The sequence below is a fragment of the Zalophus californianus genome, chromosome 2 (assembly GCF_009762305.2).
Source record: "Zalophus californianus isolate mZalCal1 chromosome 2, mZalCal1.pri.v2, whole genome shotgun sequence".
Lineage (NCBI taxonomy): Eukaryota > Metazoa > Chordata > Mammalia > Carnivora > Otariidae > Zalophus > Zalophus californianus.
In genome coordinates this window covers 179,376,541-179,398,257 of record NC_045596.1, presented here as the reverse complement: position 1 = coordinate 179,398,257, position 21,717 = coordinate 179,376,541, and the positions used below count along the sequence as shown (strand labels likewise).

Below are 21,717 nucleotides of genomic sequence, written 5' to 3'. Positions count from 1 at the left end.
GCCTCCATTGAAGTGTCAATGCTTGCTTCCCACCCTACACACAAATGAAGGTGAGGAGGAAGCACCTGGCAGAATGAAAATGCCATAGAACTCTGACAACTATCTTCAAATAAACCACCCCATTCAAATTCAACTCACCAATATTAAAGCTTCATCTTCCAAAATCTTGAGGCAAGGTAGGTAGTGATGAGCTAAGAGTGGCTGGAGCATTTGGGGAGTCAATCCTTAGTAAGTACTATATTGATGGACAGACAAGCATATCTTTTAAGAAAATGTAGACAGTCAAATCTTTTTCCCCTACTAAGTTTTAGGGCCTCAGGTAGAACTGAGACATGTGAAATGCCCTTTTTTAATATCCTGGTAAACTAATGTGATTGACTTTAATGAGAATTATACTGTTTTCCTTGATTTCTAATGTAAAAGAATCAATGAAATTTTGTAAAAGTACATTCTGAAATTTAATTTACACCACTGTGTGGAGCATTTAAATTAAATTAATCTAGTTTTAGGGTCCCCTCGGTGGCTCAGGCATTTGAGCATCTGACTCTTGATTTGGGCTCAGGTCATGATCTCAGGGTGGTGAGATTGAGCCCCACGTCAGTGGAGAATCTGCTCAAAATTCTCTCTCTGCCTCTCGCCCCTGCACACACTCTCTCTCTCTCAAATAAATAAATCTTTACAAAAAAAACTAATCTAGGTTTAATTCTTCTTTACTATTAAAATGCAGGACTGTTTTTTTTTTCAATTTTATTTTATTATGTTCGTCACCATACAATACATTATTAGTTTTTGATGTAGTGACCCATGATTCATTGTTTGCATATAACACCCAGTGCTCCATGCAGAATGTGCCCTCCTTAATACCCATCACCTGGCTAACCCATCCCCCCACCTGCCTCCCCTCTAGAACCCTCAGTTTGTTTCTCAGAGTCCATAGTCTCTCATGGTTCATCTCCCCCTCGATTTCCCCCCTTCATTTTTCCCTTCCTTCTGCTAATGTCCTCCCTGCTATTCCTTATGTTCCACAAATAAGTGAAACCATATAATTGACTTTCTCTACTTGACTTATTTCACTTAGCATAATCTCCTCCAGTCCCATCCATGTTGATGCAAAAGTTGGGTATTCATCCTTTCTGATGGCTGAGTAATATTCCATTGTATATATGGACCACATCTTCTTTATCCATTCGTCTGTTGAAGGGCATCTCGGCTCTTTCCACAGTCTGGCTATTGTGGACATTGCTGCTATGAACATCGGGGTGCATATGGCCCTTCTTTTTACTACATCTGTGTCTTTGGGGTAAATACCTAGTAATGCAATTGCTGGGTCACAGGGTAGCTCTATTTTTAATTTTATGAGGCACCTCCACACTGTTTTCCAAAGTGGCTGTACCAACTTGCATTTCCACCAATAGTGTAAGAGGGTTCCCCTTTCTCCACAACCTCTCCAACATTTGTTGTTTCTTGCCTTGTCCTTTTTTGCCATTCTAACTGGTATAAGTGGTATCTCAATGTGGTTTTGATTTGAATTTCCCTGATGGCTAATGCTGATGAACATTTTTTCATGTGTCTGTACCCATTTGTATGTCTTCTTTGGAGAAGTGTCTGTTCATGTCTTCTGCCCATTTTTTGATTTGATTGTTTGTTTTTTGGGTGTTGAGTTTAAGAAGTTCTTTATAGATCTTGGATACCAGCCCTTTATCTGTAATGTCATTTGCAAATATCTTCTCCCATTCTGTGGGCTGCCTCTTTGTTTTGTTGACTATTTCCTTTGCTGTGCAGCTTTTTATCTTGACGAGGTCCCAAAAGTTCATTTTTGCTTTTGTTTCACTAGCCTTTGGAGATGTATCTTGAAAGAAGTTGCTGTGACCAATGTCAAAGAGGTTACTGCCTATGTTCTCCTCTAGCATTTTGATGGATTCCTTTCTCACATTGAGGTCTTTCATCCATTTTGAGTTTATCTTTGTGTACGGTGTTAGAGAATGGTTGAGTTTCATTCTTCTGTATATACCTGTCCAATTTTCCCAGCACCATTTATTGAAGAGACTGTCTTTTTTCCACTGCATGTTTTTTCCTGCTTTGTTGAAGATTATTTGACCATAGAGTTGAGGGTCCATATCTGGGCTCTCTATTCTGTTCCATTGGTCTATATGTCTGTTTTTGTGCCAGTACCATGCTGTCTTGGTGATCACTGCTTTGTAATATAGCTTGAAATCAGGCAACATGATGCCCCCCCCCCAGCTTTGTTTTTCTTTTTCAACATTTCCTTGGCGATTCGAGGTCTTTTCTGATTCCATACAAATTTTAAGATTGTTGTTCCAGCACTTTGAAAAATGTCATTGGAATTTGATCAGGATGACATTGAAGGTATAGATTGCTCTGGGTAGCATCGACATTTTAACAATGTTTATTCTTCTGAACCATGAGCATGGAATGTTTTTCCATCTTTTTGTGTCTTCTTCAGTTTATTTCATGAGTGTTCTGTAGTTCCTAGAGTACAGATCCTTTACCTCTTTGGTTAGGTTTATTCCAAGGTATCTTATGGTTTTTGGTGCTATTGTAAATGGAATCCATTCTCTAATTTCTACAGTTGCATTGTTAGTGTATAAGAAAGCAACTGATTTCTGTGCATTGATTTAGTATCCTCCCACATTACTGAATTGCTATATGAGTTCTAGTAATTTGGGGGTGGAATCTTTTGGATTTTCCACATAAAGTATCCTGTCATCTGTGAAGAGAGAGTTTGACTTCTTCTTTGCCAGTTTGAATACCTTTTATTTCTTTTTGTTGTCTGATTGCTGTTGCTAGGACTTCTAGTACTATGTTGAACAACAGTGGTGAGAGTGGGCATCAGGTCTCAGTCGATACCAAAAGATTGAGATTATTCCCTGCATACTCTCAGACCATAATGCTTTGAAACTGGAACTCAATCACAAGAAAAAATTTGGAAGAAATTCAAACACTTGGAAGCTAAAGACCACTCTGCTGAAGAATGTTTGGGTCATCCAGGAAATCAAAGAACTTAAACAATTCATGGAAACCAATGAGAAAGAAAACACATCTGTCCAAAACCTATGGGATACTGCAAAGGCGGTCCTACGGGGGGAAATACATAGCCATCCAAGCCTCACTCAAAAAAAGAGAAGAATCCCGAATTCACCAACTAACTTTACACCTTAAAGAACTGGAGAAAAAGCAACAAACGATGCCTAAGCCACACATTAGAAGAGAAAGAATTAAGATTAGAGCAGAGATCAATGAATTAGAAACCAGAAACGCAGTAGATCAGATCAATGAAACTAGAAGCTGGTTCTTTGAAAGAATTCATAAGATGGATAAACCACTGGCCAGACTTATCCAAAAGAAAAGAGAAAGGACTCAAATTAATAAAATTATGAATGAAAGGGGAGAGATCACGACTCACACCAAGGAAATAGAAACAATTATTAGAAATTATTATCAACAACTATATGCCAATAAATTGAGCAAGCTGGATGAAATGGATGCCTTCCTGGAAACCTGTAAACTGCCAAGACTGAAACAGGAAGAAATTGACAACCTGAATAGGCCAATAACCAGTAACGAGATTGAAGCAGTGATCAAAAACCTCCCCAAAACCAAGAGTCCAGGACCTGATGGATTCCCTGGGGAATTCTACCAAACATTCAAAGAAGAAATAATACCGATTCTCCTGAAGCTGTTTCAAAAAATAGAAACAGAAGGAAAGCTTCCAGACTCATTCTAGGAGGCCAGCATTACCTTAATCCCCAAACCAGGCAAAGACTCCATCAAAAAGGAGAATTTCAGACCGATATCCCCAATGTATATGGACTCCAAAATCCTCAACAAAATCCTAGCTAATAGGATCCAACAATACATTAAAAGGATCATCCACCATGACCAAGTGGGTTTATCCCCGGGATGCAAGGGAGGTTCAACATTTGCAAATCAATCAATGTGATAGAACACATTAATAACAGGAGAGAGAAGAACCATATGGTCTTCTCAATTGATGCAGAAAAAGCATTTGACAAAATACAGCATCCTCTCCTGACTAAAACTCTTCAGAGTATAGGGATGGAACATTCCTCAAGTTCATAAAATCCATCTATGAAAAACCCACAGCAAATACCATCCTCAATGGGGAAAAGCTGAGAGCCGTTCCCTTAAGATCAGGAACACGACAAGGATGCAGGACTCTTCTTAAACATAATTTATAGTTGTTAAACCCCCCTTTGGTTATCATGTGCCTTCTATATGTCAATTTTCAGATTTAACTTTGAAGTTCCACAGAAGCAATATTTCTCATATTTTGGACAAAATTTACACTGCCATAATTTAAAATTCTTCTTGGTCAAAGGAGAAAGGTGTCATGTGTTTTCATGGGATATTACTATGGTCTTTTATGTTTTTAATATTAAAATTATAGCATGTTATAGGAGTTAAAGGATCTGAGTATAGATACATTATAGATATTATTTTTCCTTCCTAGTGGTAGAAGATTGAAAAAGAACTCATTGAAAATGTCTTTGTGCTTTAGATACAAAATAAACTTGAAGTAGAATTAATATTCTTTGCTTTCTTTTTAAGATCTCTGGTCTTTCCTTTAATTTCTCACTGGTTTTTGGTCATCTTTTGTTTGAATGATTTTCATTAGCACCTGCATTGTTTCAAAGTGTAGCTTTTACAAAACAAGTTTCTCAGAATTATTCTAAAAGTAGTAGGTATTTCTACCAGAAGACATTCTTCGAGCAATATATTAAGCTGGATTTGAAAATAGATGGATGTGCTGTGACACACTAAAAAAAAAAAAAAGCTATATTTTAGTTATATTTTACATAATCTAAAATAAATGAAGCAAAAATATTGTTTTTTTCTATTTCTAGAAATTAAAACGATGGTTATTCTCTTTTTCAAGGATAACTGGCAAATGAAATGGCTGCTTTAAATGTAATTTTCTATTGGAATAGATATAATGTTATTTGTTGATAGAATTAAAATTTTCTATGTTTAGGAATTAGATTTGTGTTCATTTTGAGTTAACAGAAATTCTAAAGAATTGAGACTCAAACAGTTTAAAAGTTAATATTTCTCATATCCAATAAGTCTGGAGGTAGGCAGTCTAATGTCTGTTACTATTGCTCAAGGATGATATCTTAGATATAAATCTTTCCATTTTCTATTCTTTCATCTTTAGCATGTATCTTTTGGCTTTAGCATCACATAATGGCTATTTCAACTCCAGGCATTAAGCCTGCATTCCAGACAGGAAGAATTAATAATCAGTACATTGTGTTGAGAAAACTAGATATCCACATACAAAATAATGAAACTGGAACCTTATTTTGCACCACCCACAAAATCAACTCTAAATAGCTTAAATACTTTAAGACCTGAAACCATAAAACTCCTAGAAGAAAGTGCAGGGAAAAGTTCCTTGACATTGGTCTTGGCAATGATTTTTTGGATTTGATACTGAAATCACAGGCAACAAAAGCAAAAATAAACAAGTGGGACGATATCAAACTGAAAAAAATGCCCAGCAAAGAGAACAATCAACAAAATGAAAACCAATCTCCCTCCCAGAGAGGGAGAATATATTTGCTGACCATATATCTGATAAAATTATCTGAATTGTGTCTATATATCTGAATTGTGTGTGTGTCTCTATATGTATGTTTTTGTAAAATACATATAGCGTATATACATATGTAGTCTATATATGTCTATGTGTAGTGTGTATATAAACGTATAGTTACATTTTATATACACAAAGAGATTGATAAGCCGCTAGAAGTCTCGGTAAAATTAATTCTAGTTTCTAAATAAATAAAAATAATAAACTTCTTCATCTCTTCTCCCATTCATATCTTTTTACATTAAATAACATCGTTTTACGCTATGTAATAAAGCCTATTCTCAACCTTTTGATATCAGTGAAATAATTCCATTGTTAATGATGGAGAATTGTTGTACATGTCCTATAACAGAAAGTAAATGCTAAAGGATAGTAATTCTACTGTTTCTTTGGTATTAGCACAAAAAGAGATATTATCATTAGTCATATCTGTAAACACTCTATGAAAACATACTCTAAATGTTACTGCCAAAGGGGATGTTAGAAAGATTGGAGTATGTGGGACTGGAAGTCATGACATACAATGGACTTTGCCATAGTCCACCAAATTGCCTATAGTTGTATGTATGCCTCAAGAAAGTGCTCTGATCTGAATTCCCTGGGCCTACTTTCAGAAATGTGACCCTGGAGACAGCTGGAACTATAGTCTTAAAGATTTGTAAATATTTTTCTTTATTCACTAAGTATTACTCTCATTACTCTCATTATGAATGAAAACTCCCTTAGAAAAGGGGCTATGTCTTACTTTCTTTAGTATTTCTTGTTCCTGGTATACAGTTGGTGCCCAAAATATATGCTTTGAATGGGAGAATGGGTGAATAAATGAATATTGAATACATGAGTGAATACAAACAATATTTTAACAAATATTATTTTTTCAATATTTATGCTACTGTTTCCAAAGACAAACTTTTAGACAATTTTTTTAAAGATTTTATTTATTTATTTGAATGGGGCACACAAGCATGGAGGGGCACAGGGAGAGGGAGAAAGAATTCAAAGCAGACTGTGCACTGAGCATGGAGCCCCATGTGGGGCTTGATCCCACAACAAGGAGATCACTACCTGAGCTGAAACCAAGGGTCATAAGCTTAACCAACTGAGCCACCCAGGCGCCGCCAAAATATTTTTATTTTTATAACATTTGTAAACTACCTATGTGTGACATTTTAATTTGTTCAGGATCCGAGATTCTGAATTTCCAGTTTTGCTCATTTTTGTGGAATAAAATTGTGTGTACTAAGATAACTGAAGAAAGTAAGATAATTACATGAAGTACTTTAGGCAACATCTCAATTTAGTTTAATTGATTAAGACAATGCTTCCTTAATGCAGAGAAAATGAAATTTATTTTAAATGTCTAAGTTTGCCTGTATTTTCAATCAATATATCAGTTAATCAACAGATATTATTTGTGGACCTACTACATAGAAGTTCACAATACTGAAATTAAAGAAGATTGTGTGTGTGTGTGTGTGTGTGTGTGTGTGTGTGGGTGGGTGGGTGTGTGAGATATAAAAAGGTAAAACACCAGGAAAGATCAAATACAAAGATGCTATAAGAATTGTGAGAGAGGGAGGTATCAGTTTGGAGCCTATGCAACTTAGCAAAGCTTAGGAGATGTCAGAAATTTATTTTTGTCTGTTTACTGATAATAGATTTATATATATATATAATCAATGATAATTTTGTAAGTGCTCATACAGAAATATTCAAATATTTTTAAATAAAAATTGTATCTAAAATGTTTTGGGGAGTGACAGCCTATATTAGAAACATAAATTTGTCTCCAATTGATTTTAAATTTCCAAAAAATTGCATGATCATTTCTAAAATAGGTCTAATTCACAATTAGATATATATCTTATTACCTTGAAAATTTCAACAAACTGTATTCACTATAAAAAAATTTACAGCCCCCCAAATTGTATAATAAATTCAAAAATCTTTAGTTATATATTTTCTCATTTTGTAGTTTAAATTGTAATTTCAGCTACATTTTTTTGTTTTTGTTTTTTTCATTTCAATTTTTTTATTATGTTAATCACCATACATTACATCATTGGTTTTTGACGTAGTGTTCCATGATTCATTGTTTGCATATAACACCCAGTGCTCCATTCAGTATGTGCCCTCTTTCATACCCATCACCGGGCTAACCCATCCCCCCATACCCCTCCCCTCTAGAACCCTCAGTTTGTTTCCCAGGGTCCATAGTCTCTCATGGGTCATCTACCCCTCCAAATCCCCCCCCTTCAATTTTCCCTTCCAGCTATCTTCTTTTTTTTTAACATATAATGTATTATTTGTTTCAGAGGTATAGATCTGTGATTCAACATTCTTGCACAATTCACAGTGCTCACCATATCGTATACCCTCCCCAATGTCTATCACACAGCCACCCCATCCCTCCCACCCCCCACCACTCCAGCAACCCTCAGTTTGTTTCCTGAGATTAAGAATTCTTCATATCAGTGAGGTCATATGATACATGTCTTTCTCTGATTGACTTATTTTGATCAGCATAATACCCTCCAGTTCCATCCACGTCATTGCAAATGGCAAGATTTCATTCCTTTTGATGGCTGCATAATATTCCATTGTATATGTATATACCACTTCTTCTTTATCCATCCGTCAGTGGACATCTTGGCTCTTTCCATAGTTTGGCTATTGTGGACATTGCTGCTATAAACATCGGGGTGCATGTACCCCTTCAGATCCCTACATTTGTATCTTTGGGGTATATACCCAGTAGTGCAATTGCTGGGTCATAGGGTAGCTATGTTTTCAACTTTTTGAGGACCCTCCATACTGTTTTCCAGAGTGGCTGTACCAGCTTGCATTCCCACCAGCAGTGTAGGAGGGTTCCCTTTCTCTGCATCCTCGCCAACATCTGTTGTTTCCTGACTTGTCAATTTTAGCCATTTTGACTGGTGTGAGGTGGTATCTCATTGAGGTTTTGATTTGGATTTCCCTGATGCCAAGCGATGTTGAGTACTTTTTCAAGTGTCTGTTGGCCATTTGGATATCTTCTTTGGAAAAATGTCTGTTCATGCCTTCTTCCCATTTCTTGACTGGATAATTTGTTCTTTGGGGGTTGAGTTTGATAAGTTCTGTATAGATTTTGGATACTAGCCCTTTATCTGATATGTCATTTGCAAATATCTTCTCCCATTCTGTCGGTTGTCTTTTGGTTTTGTGCAAAAGCTTCTTATCTTGATGACGTCTTAATACTTCATTTTTACCTTTGCTTCCCCTTGCATTTGGCAATGTTTCTAGGGAGTAGTTACTTTAGCTGAGGTCGAGATTGCTGCTGTGTTCTCCTTTAGCATTTTGATGGACTCCTGTCTCATATTGAGGTCTTTCAACCATTTTGAGTCTATTTTTGTGTGTAGTGTAAGGAAATGGTCCAATTTCATTCTTCTGTATGTGGCTGTCCAATTTTCCCAATACCATTTGTTGAAGAGACTGTCTTTTTTCCATTGGACATTCTTTCCTGCTTTGTCGAAGATTAGTTGACTATAGAGTTGAGGGTCCATTTCTGGGCTCCCTATTCTGTTCCATTGACTTATGTGTCTGTTTTTGTGCCAGTACCATACTGTCTTGATGACAGCTTTGTAATAGAGCTTGAAGTCCCGAATTGTGATGCCGCCAGCTTTGCTTTTCTTTTTCAACATCCCTCTGACTATTCAGGGTCTTTTCTGGTTCCATACAAATTTTAGGATTATTTGTTCTATTTCGGTGAAAAAAGTGGATGGTACTTTGATAGGGATTGCATTGAAGTGTAGATTGCTCTAGGTAGCATTGACATCTTAACAGTATTTGTTCTTCTCAGGGCGCCTGGGTGGCTCAGATCGTTAAGCATCTGCCTTTGGCTCAGGTCATGATCCCAGGGTCCTGGGATCGAGTCCCACATTGGGCTCCCTGCTCCTTAGGAACCTGCTTCTCCCTCTGCCTCTCTCTCTCTCTCTGTTCTTCATGAATAAATAAATAAAATCTTAAAAAAAAACAATATTTGTTCTTCTGATCCATGAGCATGGAACGTTTTTCCATTCCTTTGTGTCTTCCTCAATTTCTTTCACGAGTATTTTATAGTTATCTGAGTACAGGTCCTTTGCCTCTTTGGTTAGATTTATTCCTAGGTATCTTATGGTTTTGGGTGCAATTGTAAATGGGATCGACTCCTTAATTTCGTTCTCCTCTGTCTTGTTGTTTGTATATAGGAATGCCACTGATTTCTGGACATTGATTTTATATCCTGCCACTTTACTGAATTCCTGTATGAGTTCTAGCAGTTTTGGGGTGGAGTCTTTTGGGTTTTCCACATAAAGTATCATATCATCTGCAAATGGTGAGAGTTTGACTTCTTCTTTGCCGATTTGGATGCCTTTGATTTCTTTTTGTTGTCTGATTGCTGTGGCTAGGACTTCTAGTACTATGTTGAGTAGCAGTGGTGATAGTGGACATCCCTGCCACGTTCCTGACCTTAGGGGGAAAGCTCTCAGTTTTTCCCTGTTGAGAATGATATTCGCTGTAGGTTTTTCATAGATGGCTTTTATGATCTTGAGGTATGTACCCTCTATCCCTATACTCTGAAGAGTTTTGATCAAGAAAGGATGCTGTACTTCGTCAAATGCTTTTTCTGCATCTATTGAGAGGATCATATGGTTCTTCTTCTTTCTTTTATTAATGCATTGTATCACATTGATTGATTTACGGATGTTGAACCAACCTTGCAGCCCAGGGATAAATATCACTTGGTCGTGGTAAATAATCCTTTTAATGTACTGTTGGATCCTGTTGGCTAGTATTTTGGTGAGAATTTTTGCATCCATGTTCATCAAGGATATTGGTCCATAATTCTTTTTGTTGGGGTCTTTGTCTGGTTTTGGGATCAAGGTAATGTTGGCCTCGTAAAACGAGTTTGGAAGTTTTCCTTCCATTTCTATTTTTTTGGAACAGTTTCAGAAGAATAGGTATTAATTCTTTTTGAAATGTTTGGTAGAATTTGGTATAATTCTCACTTCTGCCTTATTTATCCTAGCAGTTAGAGCTTCCATTTTTTTATTGTACCTCATTTAATAGCCATTTTGATTTCGGCTTGGTTAGATTTTAGTTCTTTTATTTCTCCAGAAAGGGTTTCTCTAATATCTTCCATGCTTTTTCAAGCCCAGCTTTTAGCTTTAAAATCGTCACTCTGAACTGTAGTTCTGACATCTTACTAATGTCCATATTGATTAGGTCCCTGGCAGTCGGTATTGCCTCTTGTTCTTTTTTTGAGGCGATTTTTTCCATCTTGTCATTTTGTCCAGAGGAAAATAGATGAATGAGAGAACAAAATACTAACAGGGTAACAACGACCCCAGAAAAATATACACTAAACAAATCAGAAGAGACCTGAAATCAGGGGAAAAGAAAGAGAGAGAAAGAAAAAAGAGAAAAAAAAGATAAAGAAATAGATAAAAACAAACAAAAAACAGAATATGATCAATTTCAGCTACATTTAAGAACTATTTAAAGATCAGTGGTTTTTAATTTTAAGAGTACATAAGAGTGTCCTGAGATGTTTGTCAATTAAATTCTTAAGTCCCTTCCAAAATATTTGATTTAGTAAGGCTCAGATGGGACCAGTGGTCTGCCTATCTTTTAATAGATACTTCAGGTGATTCTGATATAGAAATATTTATGGACTGTTGGCTATAGTCTAATAAATACTGTTTGTGATTTTTTTCATCACTGATGTAACCATACATTGATTTTATATTTATGTGTGTATCTATATGTTGGCATCTAAATAAGGGGAAAAGAGATGACTGGTCTTCTTGGTCATCAAGTTATTGGACTGATGTCTCCCTAACATAAATCAGCCAATTTAATGAATTGGCAAGTTCATTTAACAAGGAGAACTAGTTTTATTAGCTACCTAAGAAGTAAATTTTGAATTTCTAATTTATTCTGTTATTACCTTCAATTTTGCCTTGAGTTTTGGCTAGTCTGCTAGGATTTATGAAGCATATAGGAATAGAGCCAGTGACCAAAAAGAGTACATCCCTTGAAATAAGAATTCAAGAGCCACATGCTCCTTGACCCAATATTCCTTGATTTTATAACTGTATGAGTCTGAGTTCTCCAAAGATACAGAACTAATACTGTATATTATTCTATGTCACATTATATTGTATTATATATTATATACATATGTTATACACGTATACGTGTGCTCTATTATTTAAGACCATTATATATCTTATTGTATATTCTCTATCTTATATGTTATATATCTTACTATGTATATTAATAATATGGGACAAATATATACTTAACTATGTTCATATATTACATATACATGTAATATTATATGTAAGATATAATAATGGGAAATCAACACACAGAGGAGAGTGATTTTAAAGAGTTGGTTCCCAAGATTTTGAATTTGGGGGTTGGCATGTGTAAAACCTGTTAGGTAACTTGGCAGATTAGAAAATTAGGTAAAAATCAATGTTGTAGCCTTTTTTTTTTTTAAAGAAAAATGTAGAGACTAACACACCCTTTTAATATGTTTTTAAATATTTTTAAGGTTTAAAAAGTGTTTAAAGTTTGTAATTCCTAGTAGGAAAACATTTTCTGAATGAATACCCTAATGGCAAACCACTATAGAATGTTTCAGTTGAATGTGGGCCAGAGGGGTAGGGATTCTCTTCACAGCACCCCAGCTTTTTTCATGAGAAGGTCAGAGGTACACTGGTTTGTATTATTGAGACATCCATTAGGTGATCATTGCTTTTCCTTCAGCAAGGGCTTTATTTGTCAGGAAGGCATTATGCTTGACCTCGAAATTTGGCTGACAATTTACTGATGAGATTCATAACCTTTGGATTGTTCTGATATTTTGACATATTCACTGGGTTCTGGGCCACATCCTGGAAGGCCACCATAACTTCTGGATCCTGCATGGCTGCAAGAACCTTTGAATCACTAAGAATTTCATTGAGCCCAGCATTCCTGCCAATCCAGGCATTCCTCCAGGAAAATTACCGGGCATTCCCCCAGGAAAGCCACCTGGGAAAGAGCCATACTGAGCTCCTAATTGTCATCTGGCTTCTTCCTCCCTCTGGGCTCTCTCATGTTCTTCCCGAGCCTTCTTAACCCTTTCTGTTCTTTCTTTGATCTCTTGCTCTTCACCTTTTCGCTCATACTTTCTCTGATGTTCAGCAATTTTCTGGGCCTTCGGTTGAACTTCTTTCAGCACTGCACTAGCATCTTCGTCGTAATCCAGTTTACAAGTAAGGGCAAGATCATGTACTGCTTCTTCCCAATGGCCCAGAAGCCTGTGTGCTTTCCCTCGCCACTTATAAGGCTGAGCTGAATCAGGATTTATTTCAATAGCTCTGTCACAGCCTCGAATGGCAGCATTTGGCTTCTGTAATTTGATGAAGACACTGGCTCTCTTGGCATATAGAATGGCCAAGTGAGGATTCAGTTTGATGGCATCTGTGAACAAGTCAATGGCTTTCTGTAGTTCACTATCATTTAGGGCATCAGTGGCAGCCACTTTTTTATCATTTGCCTGATCCATCATTTCCTTGGTTATCTCTACATTTTCATCTCCCATTTCTTGAGGGGCATTAGTATCTGGTTCAATCACACCTTCATTGTCAATTTCTAGATCACTTTCCTCACTTGATGGTTCGTCTGTCTTTATGTTTTCCTCCACCTTCTTAATATCTGTTTTTTTCTTCCTTGATATTGTCTTCTGATTTAGTTTTATGAGTGGCAGGTGGTATTTTATCCCCCATGCTCTCCACCCATTCCTGCAGGAAGCACATTTCCTCAGTGAGCAGAACGTTCTGCTCAGATCCTGCTTACACATTTTCACGAAGGCCCGAAGCTCGCTCACTTTGTGGGGGTCCATGGTCCAGAGCTGGTGGTAGGCGGCAGGCGGCAGGTGCGGCTGAGGTTGCAGCCTGATTCCAGGCCCGGGAATGTGGCAGTCTTGAGCCTGAATTCTGAAGAGCAGCAGGTTTCTATCTTGCAATCTTGATGCAAATTTTATTTTTCCCTGGAAACCTCAAGACTTTGCTCTTTAGGCCTTCAACTGATTAGATAAGGCCCAATCATTTTATGAAGTGTGATCTGCTTTGTTCAAAGTCAACTGATTTAAATGTTAAATCTTATCTAAGAGAAGAACACCTTCACAGCAACATCTAGACTGCTGTTTGACCAACTAAGTGGGCACCATAGCCTAGCCAAGTTGACATATAGCATTAATCATCTTAATAACTAAGATGATATTGATGAGTAGTAACTGAAAAGGGGATTTTTATTTTTAATTCAAGTTAGCTTTGCTAGACCTTACATGTAGAAATACTACTAGGTTTTAAATCTATTTTTAAAGATTTTAAAAACATTGTTTTTTCTTCATTCAGATTAACCTCTATTTTTTTTAGTACTATTTTTGTTTTTAATTTTTAAACTTTGTAAACTGCAGTTTTATTGGTTAGCTGTTGGTTAACTTAAAATTCTGTCTTAATACATTCATCAAGTTGTGCTGTTAACAGCAGGTTTCTGTGGCTCATGATAGAGGCAACCTTCAATTTCAGGATGTGACTTGTGGAAGGAGAAGAAAATGAAAGTATATTAAATTATGCAAGATAGCTCCAGTTTGTCTTTTAGTTATTTACATGCTTTAATTTTTCAGTGTCTTGGAATAATTTAGTCATCGACACATATTAGTAATGTTCCTATTAAATATAATTTATCTATCAGTATTTTGGAGGCAGGGTCATTATCACACAATTCTTTTCTTGCAGTGTATTAAGCATCTCTTTTTCTGAATAATATTTTCATCTATCTCTCTGCCCTTTTCTTCTTCCTATCTGCTCATTGCGTACAATTTATGTTTATAAAGCTCTGCTCCTTCTAATTGTTTTAGTCACTAAATCCATTTTACTCAATCTTAAATTTGGAATTATTTACTGCATTTTGATTACTTGAGATATGCTCCATTTAACATTTTTACTGTAAAATAGTTGTAATCCTATTGTAAGACTTTATATAAAGTTGTAGTACTTTATATTGTATTACATTTGGTTACTCTTTCAATATTGACATCTAGCATCTTAAATTTTGATGTTCCCAAAGGAACACTGTAATTCACTGAGGATTGAGAAAGCATTTTCCTATTGAAACAGATGAGATCATGGAAAGTTACTCTGGACAGAAAATTAAGTCTGAAGAGAGACTACCTTATTAACTAGCTATGTGTCTTAGGAAGTCACTGATGTCTCTACTCTGGTTTTCTTTGTGTGTGCATGTGAGATGACCTAGCACAAATATATTGCGAAGGGTCCTTCCATTGCATATGTATACTTCCTCAAATAATGATGTGGTAAAGCCATTAGCACATCCTCAAATCATGCACTTTTCATATATCTTGGTTCTAACAAGGCTCTGCCATTCTTGATGCTCCTTTGAAAGCAGACGGCTAGTTGTGCTCTGGAGAAAACATACAAAGAAAAGTGCTCCACCCACCTACCACAATTTTTAGGCACAAGACACAATTTTTAGGTGTTCTATTTCGGAGAGCATTTTCCACAATCTCAAAATCCAGCTATACTAGATTACCATATATTTTCCTGATTGGCTTCCTAACCAGTGTGTTCCACAATCACTTCTATTTCTTTATAAGAAAACTTTTTTTTCTAGTCTATTAAAGTGATTGCAAATGAGTTTTGGGTGCTAAGTAATCTGATTAATCTACTTACGATATTCGTGGATCTAAATAAATCTCTATCAGACAACATTTCAGGTAGAGTGACAAAGTTAAGTGAAATAATATAACTGGCATTAAATTTGCACAAGAATTGTAATGCTTGAAGCCAAACAGCCTAATGGTGGAATTGACTCTCTATGTTCAGTTATGCTAATTGAGAACAGCTTTCCTAACATTTCCACTGCGTTTTCCCTTGGTCTATTTTGCTACTTATTTTCTTTTTAAATTTATTCTTTTGGAAGAAGCATACAGGGGAAAGGATAAGAATGGATTCCATTGAAAGCATTAGTACAACATCTTTGCTTCATAGAAAAGAAAACCTAAATCAAAATACATTAATTTAACAAATGTTATTGAGAATTTCCTATATGCAGGCTACTTAGCCTTTTTTCAGAGGCTTGGAATTTATAAGTGAATTAAACAGAAACCTCTACCCTTTTAGGTTTGCTTTACCCTTTTATAGTGTATACTAAGTAATGTAAGTTTAAGCAATTTATTGTTCTACATTTTACAAGGCAATATAAATCATCCTTTATTTTATTAGAAAATCATGCTTTGTTTTCTTATATATGCTATTTCCTTATAATTGATACATTTCTAAATCTGGGCATGAAATTAACTATCTACATAAAAATAAAAATAAATAAAAATTTAAAAAGACCAGTTGTCTGATGTCTGCATTGATTTTAAATGGCAATAACATTGAAAAGAAAAAGGAAGCCATTTATGAAAATTAGCATGACATTTGGAAGAAAAGTATTTGCCTTGGAAAGTTATAAATAACCAATAGCATTTTCATCTAGATGAGAGATGAACTAAGGTAAAAGAAGCAGAAAAGTGACATAACTAGTAACTCTATGACACTTCTTTTGGAACACAGTCTAACTAATCATCAATAAAGAAAGGGCTGTGTCTACAGACTGTGAAATGGATGTAACTTTCTCTTAGATTTCACATCTCTTAATAGGTGTGAGGAAGTAACAACTCATTTTGATTTATCAAGTATATAGAATGCTTTCTCTATAATTCATAACAGTTAACATAAGCACAACTAATGGAAATAAAAGTGATGTTGTTGCAATTATTTTGTCCCCTTTTTTAATGACCTTATCCCATGTGATTTTTTTCCAATACACTCCCATACTAACAGAGAACAAGAAATAGTCACATTTAAGCTTTTTCATTGCCCATGTCTTGGATATTTAACTGGCTGGAAGGCCATGCTCTGAGACTCCCAGTGCTTTCCAATTATTAAAATATTCCTAGGTGAGTTGTACAAAGTACGATGATTCTTTCATTCTGTAAATAGTAATTAACCATTGATAAATGGATGTATTTTATAGTAGTAAAATAGGAGATTATCTAGGTCATTTTCCAAGGTCCTGCATCCCTGGAGAGATACACCTTCAGGAAGATACACCTTCAGGAAGATACACCTTCAGGGAACTTTTGTTTCAAAGTGACTCTGCATCATTATCATCTTAGACCATGTTACTTTGCTTATTCATTACTAACAATTACAAACTGTAGAATAACAGTAAAACTGACTCTCATTCTTTTTATTAGCAGTGTTTTAGAAATGGGGGAAGTGCTTCTGATTTTTACTAGCTTATAGAAAGTTGGTTTACAATTTCTTGAAATGTACATAATTTGAATTTCATAGAGCAGGTTGTCATAGCAGTAATTCCCATACCCTTCAGGGATGAATAAGAGATTAAGTATTTTTAAATGAGATACATCATTTCAAAGACTGTGATTAGATGATTTCTGGGTAATGCTTGGGCATTACCTCACACACAAAACATTGTTTCTCTCTGTCTCTTAACAAAGGACAAAGCAGAATATGAGACTACTGACTTGGAAATACTAATAGTGCTTTAAACATGGGATTGACATTTAGACATATAGGGTCCTCGAATTGCCTCTGAAGAAATTAACTCTTTATTTCAAACTAAATGCTATACTCTCCTATGTCAAACATTGATTTTTTTGTACAAGAATAATGTTAAAATCCTGTAAAAAATGTAATCTATATGAGAAGCGGCTTGAATGATGGAGCCATTTTGGAATCTTAAGACATTATGTGTGTGTTGTATGTGTGTGCTGTGTGGACATGCGTTCATGTGTGTGTATGTACATGTGTATGTACACTTGTGTGTGCATTTGTGTTTTGTTGTTGTTGTTAACTGATTTGAAGTGATGCTGTAATAGTGTAAGCATGGAGCTATAACATAATTGACAGCCTGGTTGCCAGAGCAACCAAAATAAAATTGATACTGGTTGAGGAAAGAGACTTGGGAGCTATCCTTGTATTCTACTTCCTCCTATCTTTTTGGAAGTTTTAGTTCAGTTTGAACTATGGCGGAAGACAGGAACAGAATATACTTGCCTGTTTTTAATTCCCTAAATGACTTTTTAAATTCATATTGTCTGCATTGCATAGAGCAAGATTTCATACCAGTATTACTCATATGGCTTGCAGTGATGAAAAGTATATTATAATGACTCTTAGCTACATGTTTCCAGGTATTCTCCTAGATATGACATATGGCCCAATGGCTGGAGCTCTTTAGTCCAGCACACCCAAAGGATGCAGAAGTTGCAGGGGCTCTAAGGAGCAGTATAGATGAGATGTGCCTTGCCCCTCTGGACAGAGGATGAGCTCAGTGAGGGCTTCTCAGATTGGAAGACATAGGCTGACTTCGAACTCCAGGAAATTCTCTAAGTAAAAGTTAAAATTCAAATGTAAAACAGTTTTAATTGCTTTGCTATTCTGCCTAACTTCCTGTTTCTTAATGCCTTGATTTAAATTTATTTTTTATTTTTATTTTTTTAGATTTTATTTATTTATTTGAGAGAGAGAGAGAATGAGAGGTAGCGAGCACGAGAGGGAAGAGGGTCAGAGGGAGAAGCAGACTCCCCGCTGAGCAGGGAGCCCGATGCGGGACTCGATCCCGGGACTCCAGGATCATGACCTGAGCCGAAGGCAGCCGCCCAACCAACTGAGCCACCCAGGCGCCCGCCTTGATTTAAATTTAATCTTTCTTTAAAGTTAGGTAGTAAAAATATAGGTAATACATGCTTAAAAGTTATATTAGTATTTAAATAGAAGATTTTATTAAGAAAATTTCAGTGTTATACATGAGTATATGTAATTTATTCTCAGTGTGAATAAAGACTTGAGTAGTGCTATGGCATTTTTTTTTAAGCTTTTATTTATTTGAGAGAGAGAGAGGGAGAGAACACCAACAGAGGTGAAGGTCAGAGGAGGAGGGACAAGCAGACTCCCTGCTCAGTGGGGAGCCCAACACAAAGCTTGATCCCAGGACCCCAGGATCATGACCTGAGCCGAAGTCAGATGCTTAACTGACTGAGCCACCCAGGCGCCCTTTGGCAATTGTTTTTCTGCTCTAAGCATCTACTGTCATCTTTTGGCAATATCTGAATTTCCAGTATAAGATCTCTAAAGAGAATAGCTGTACCCATTCAGGCCTGCTAGAATCACATGAATCACATGAACTTATTTTCCCTGGAATTTCTCCTATCTCAAGAAAGATAATTATATAATTTACATGAAGATAATTTCTGTTTCAATGTAAAATTCTTACTGGTTTTAATATGATACAGTTTAGGAACATTTATGTTTAAATAATAGTGCTCAGGATTGTTTTCATGTCTTTGAATGTTGGCCAGTGAGTAGTTTTAAAATATGTAAAAATATGAGACAGTGAATATATTGATAACAAATAGGCCTTCGGGCGCCTGGGTGGCTCAGTTGGTTAAGCAACTGCCTTCGGCTCAGGTCATGATCCTGGAGTCCTAGGATCGAGTCTCGCATTGGGCTCCCTGCTCAGCGGGGAGTCTGCTCCTCCCTCTGACCCTCTTCTCTCTCGTGCTCTCTGTCTCTCATTCTCTCTTTCTCAAATAAATAAATAAAATCTTTAAAAAAAAAACAAATAGGCCTTCAAAATTTTTCAATACTATTAACTACTAATACTAGTGACTCATTAGTTTTCTGTGTTATATTAGGAAATCTGATTTTCCTGAAAAAAGGTGGGGGAAGTATAGTAGGAGTGATTTATCCCCTTGGTAATTCCTAATATCTTATAAAATACTCTATTTCCTTGTAAAAGAATATGACCCTTAAAAGCGTTTGCTCTTTGACTTTATGAGCTCATTATTAATGGAGGGAGCTTGAGGAAAAGTCATTTTTAATGGCAGTTCTCAGGTGGCTCTTAGGTAGAATTTATTAGTGGTAAGCCATAACACAAGTGGATTGCTATTGTAACTTTCGACAGACTTCTGATTAGTTCCTTTAAAGCTTTCATTAAAATTGGTCCCACTTTTTTGAAGTAGTATTCTTCAAGATATTTTTTTTTCTGTATTCTAACATCATTATCTTATTTTTGGTATATCATCATTGGTACAAGTGGATTATAAGATGTTAATATGTAATATATTTATTCTTTAACTATATCAACACATGTTTAGTGCCAAACATGGCTTATATAAACTATTATAAATTTGGAAGATGGGAAAATAATTTTAAAAAAATCTGCGTAAATCTCACAATGTCGCTGAGAGATAATCACAGGTTACCTAAACATGAAAATCTCTAGAATCACAAAAGAGGAAGTGCTCACCTCTCTAGGGTAAGTGGAAGGCCTGGGATATCTTTTGGGGGAGAGGACAACTAAGCTGAATCTGATGAGTTCACCATTCTTCCTAATTTTAGGAAGAATTTAAGAGCATGTATTGGGGCAGAAATTTGTATTGTAGGAGGAAGGGAGATAGTGATTAATTTTAAGAGAGTGATTGAACCAACTAAATGTAAACTTATAAACGTACTTTGGTCTCAATTTAAAGGATAATTTGGAGAAAGAATTTATATTTTTATATAACTTTTTGAGAATGCCTCCTAATATATAAGCAAAGAGTAATGAGGAACACAAACTCAAGTTGGGGCAGAGGGAAGAGGAATTTATTCATTCATTCAAAAAACATTTATTGATTGCTTACTACTGACCTAGCACTGTGATAATTGATGAGGCAATGTAGTCGACTTCAAGAAATATGACATAGCAATGGTATTGTAACAACATTGCATGGTGATAGATGGTAGCTACCCTTGTGGTGCACATAGCATAATGCATAGAGTTGTGGAATTACTATGTCATACACCAGAAAATAATTTCACATTGTGTGCCAACTGCCAAATAAATAAATAAATAAATAAAATGTGGTAGTATAATCAGGATTTCTTGGCCAACTGGATAAGAGAGAGGGAAGAAAGTGAAGAGTTTAGGCTATGCCTCAGGATTATGACTCATTTACCTTGACCTGGTAATTACAGATCGTATTAATTGAAATAGGAAATAGAAAAGGAGAGGGCAGGTTTGTAGGGTATAATGAACTAAAATACTAGTGTTTAGTCAGGAGAGTCAGTAGGTAGTTAGACTGAAGAGGTCTAACTTAATAGAGAGATCTGGGGTAGAGATGAAAAATTTGGAGTTGTCCACATATAAGGAGGAGATAAATTCAGAGTTCTGAGAAATGCTTCAAAAAGGGGAACATAAAATGATAGGTAGAGATATATAGACAAATAAATACGGGCTTGCAATGAAGCCAAGAAGTAGAGGGTACCTGGGTGGCTCAGTTGGTTAAGCGGCTGCCTTCGGCTTGGGTTGTGGTCCCAGGGTCCTGGGATCAAGTGTGCATCGGGCTCCCTACTCAGCAGAGAGCCTGCTTCTCCCTCTCCTTCTGCCTGCCTCTCCCTCTCCTTCTGCCTGCCTCTCTTCCTGCTTGTGCTCTCTTTCTATCTCTGTTGGATAAATGGATAAAATCTTTAAAAAAAAATAAGTAGAAAGAAAACTAAAGTAAGAATATTATTTTAGAAGCCATAAAATGTTAAATTCTGCCATAATTGAGAAATATAAGGATTTAAGTGTCCATGAGATTTAGTAATCATTTCCATAGGTCTTTTAATCTGAGTTTTCATAATGACATTCTTGTTTTTTGTTTTTGGTTTACGGTTATGTATTTTGTCCTTTGATAGGTAAAACTATTTAGACTATTCTTAGCTGAAACTGTCCTTGGCATTTATAGTCATCCATTCATTCAATCTCATCCAGTCTTAGGGGTTCAGTTATTTTCCATACCCTAGTGACAACCCAGATTTATTTTTAGATATGATTTTTCTACTGAGATTCTGAACTGACACCAGGCTATCATGTAGACATTTGCACTTGGATGTCTCAATAGCACCTGTGAGTCAAAATGACCTAAACTGACCTGTCATCCACTA

At 36.0% G+C, this 21,717-nt stretch overlaps 1 protein-coding gene and 1 pseudogene across 1 annotated transcript in view; one reads left to right on the top strand and one right to left on the bottom strand.

Annotated features, from left to right (window-relative positions):
• SGCZ (sarcoglycan zeta) overlaps positions 1-21,717 on the top strand; it is a 1,100,701-nt gene that overhangs the window by 529,465 nt on the left and 549,519 nt on the right. The gene's annotated exons all lie outside the window — the stretch shown is intronic.
• LOC113925922 lies at positions 12,460-13,553 on the bottom strand (annotated as a pseudogene).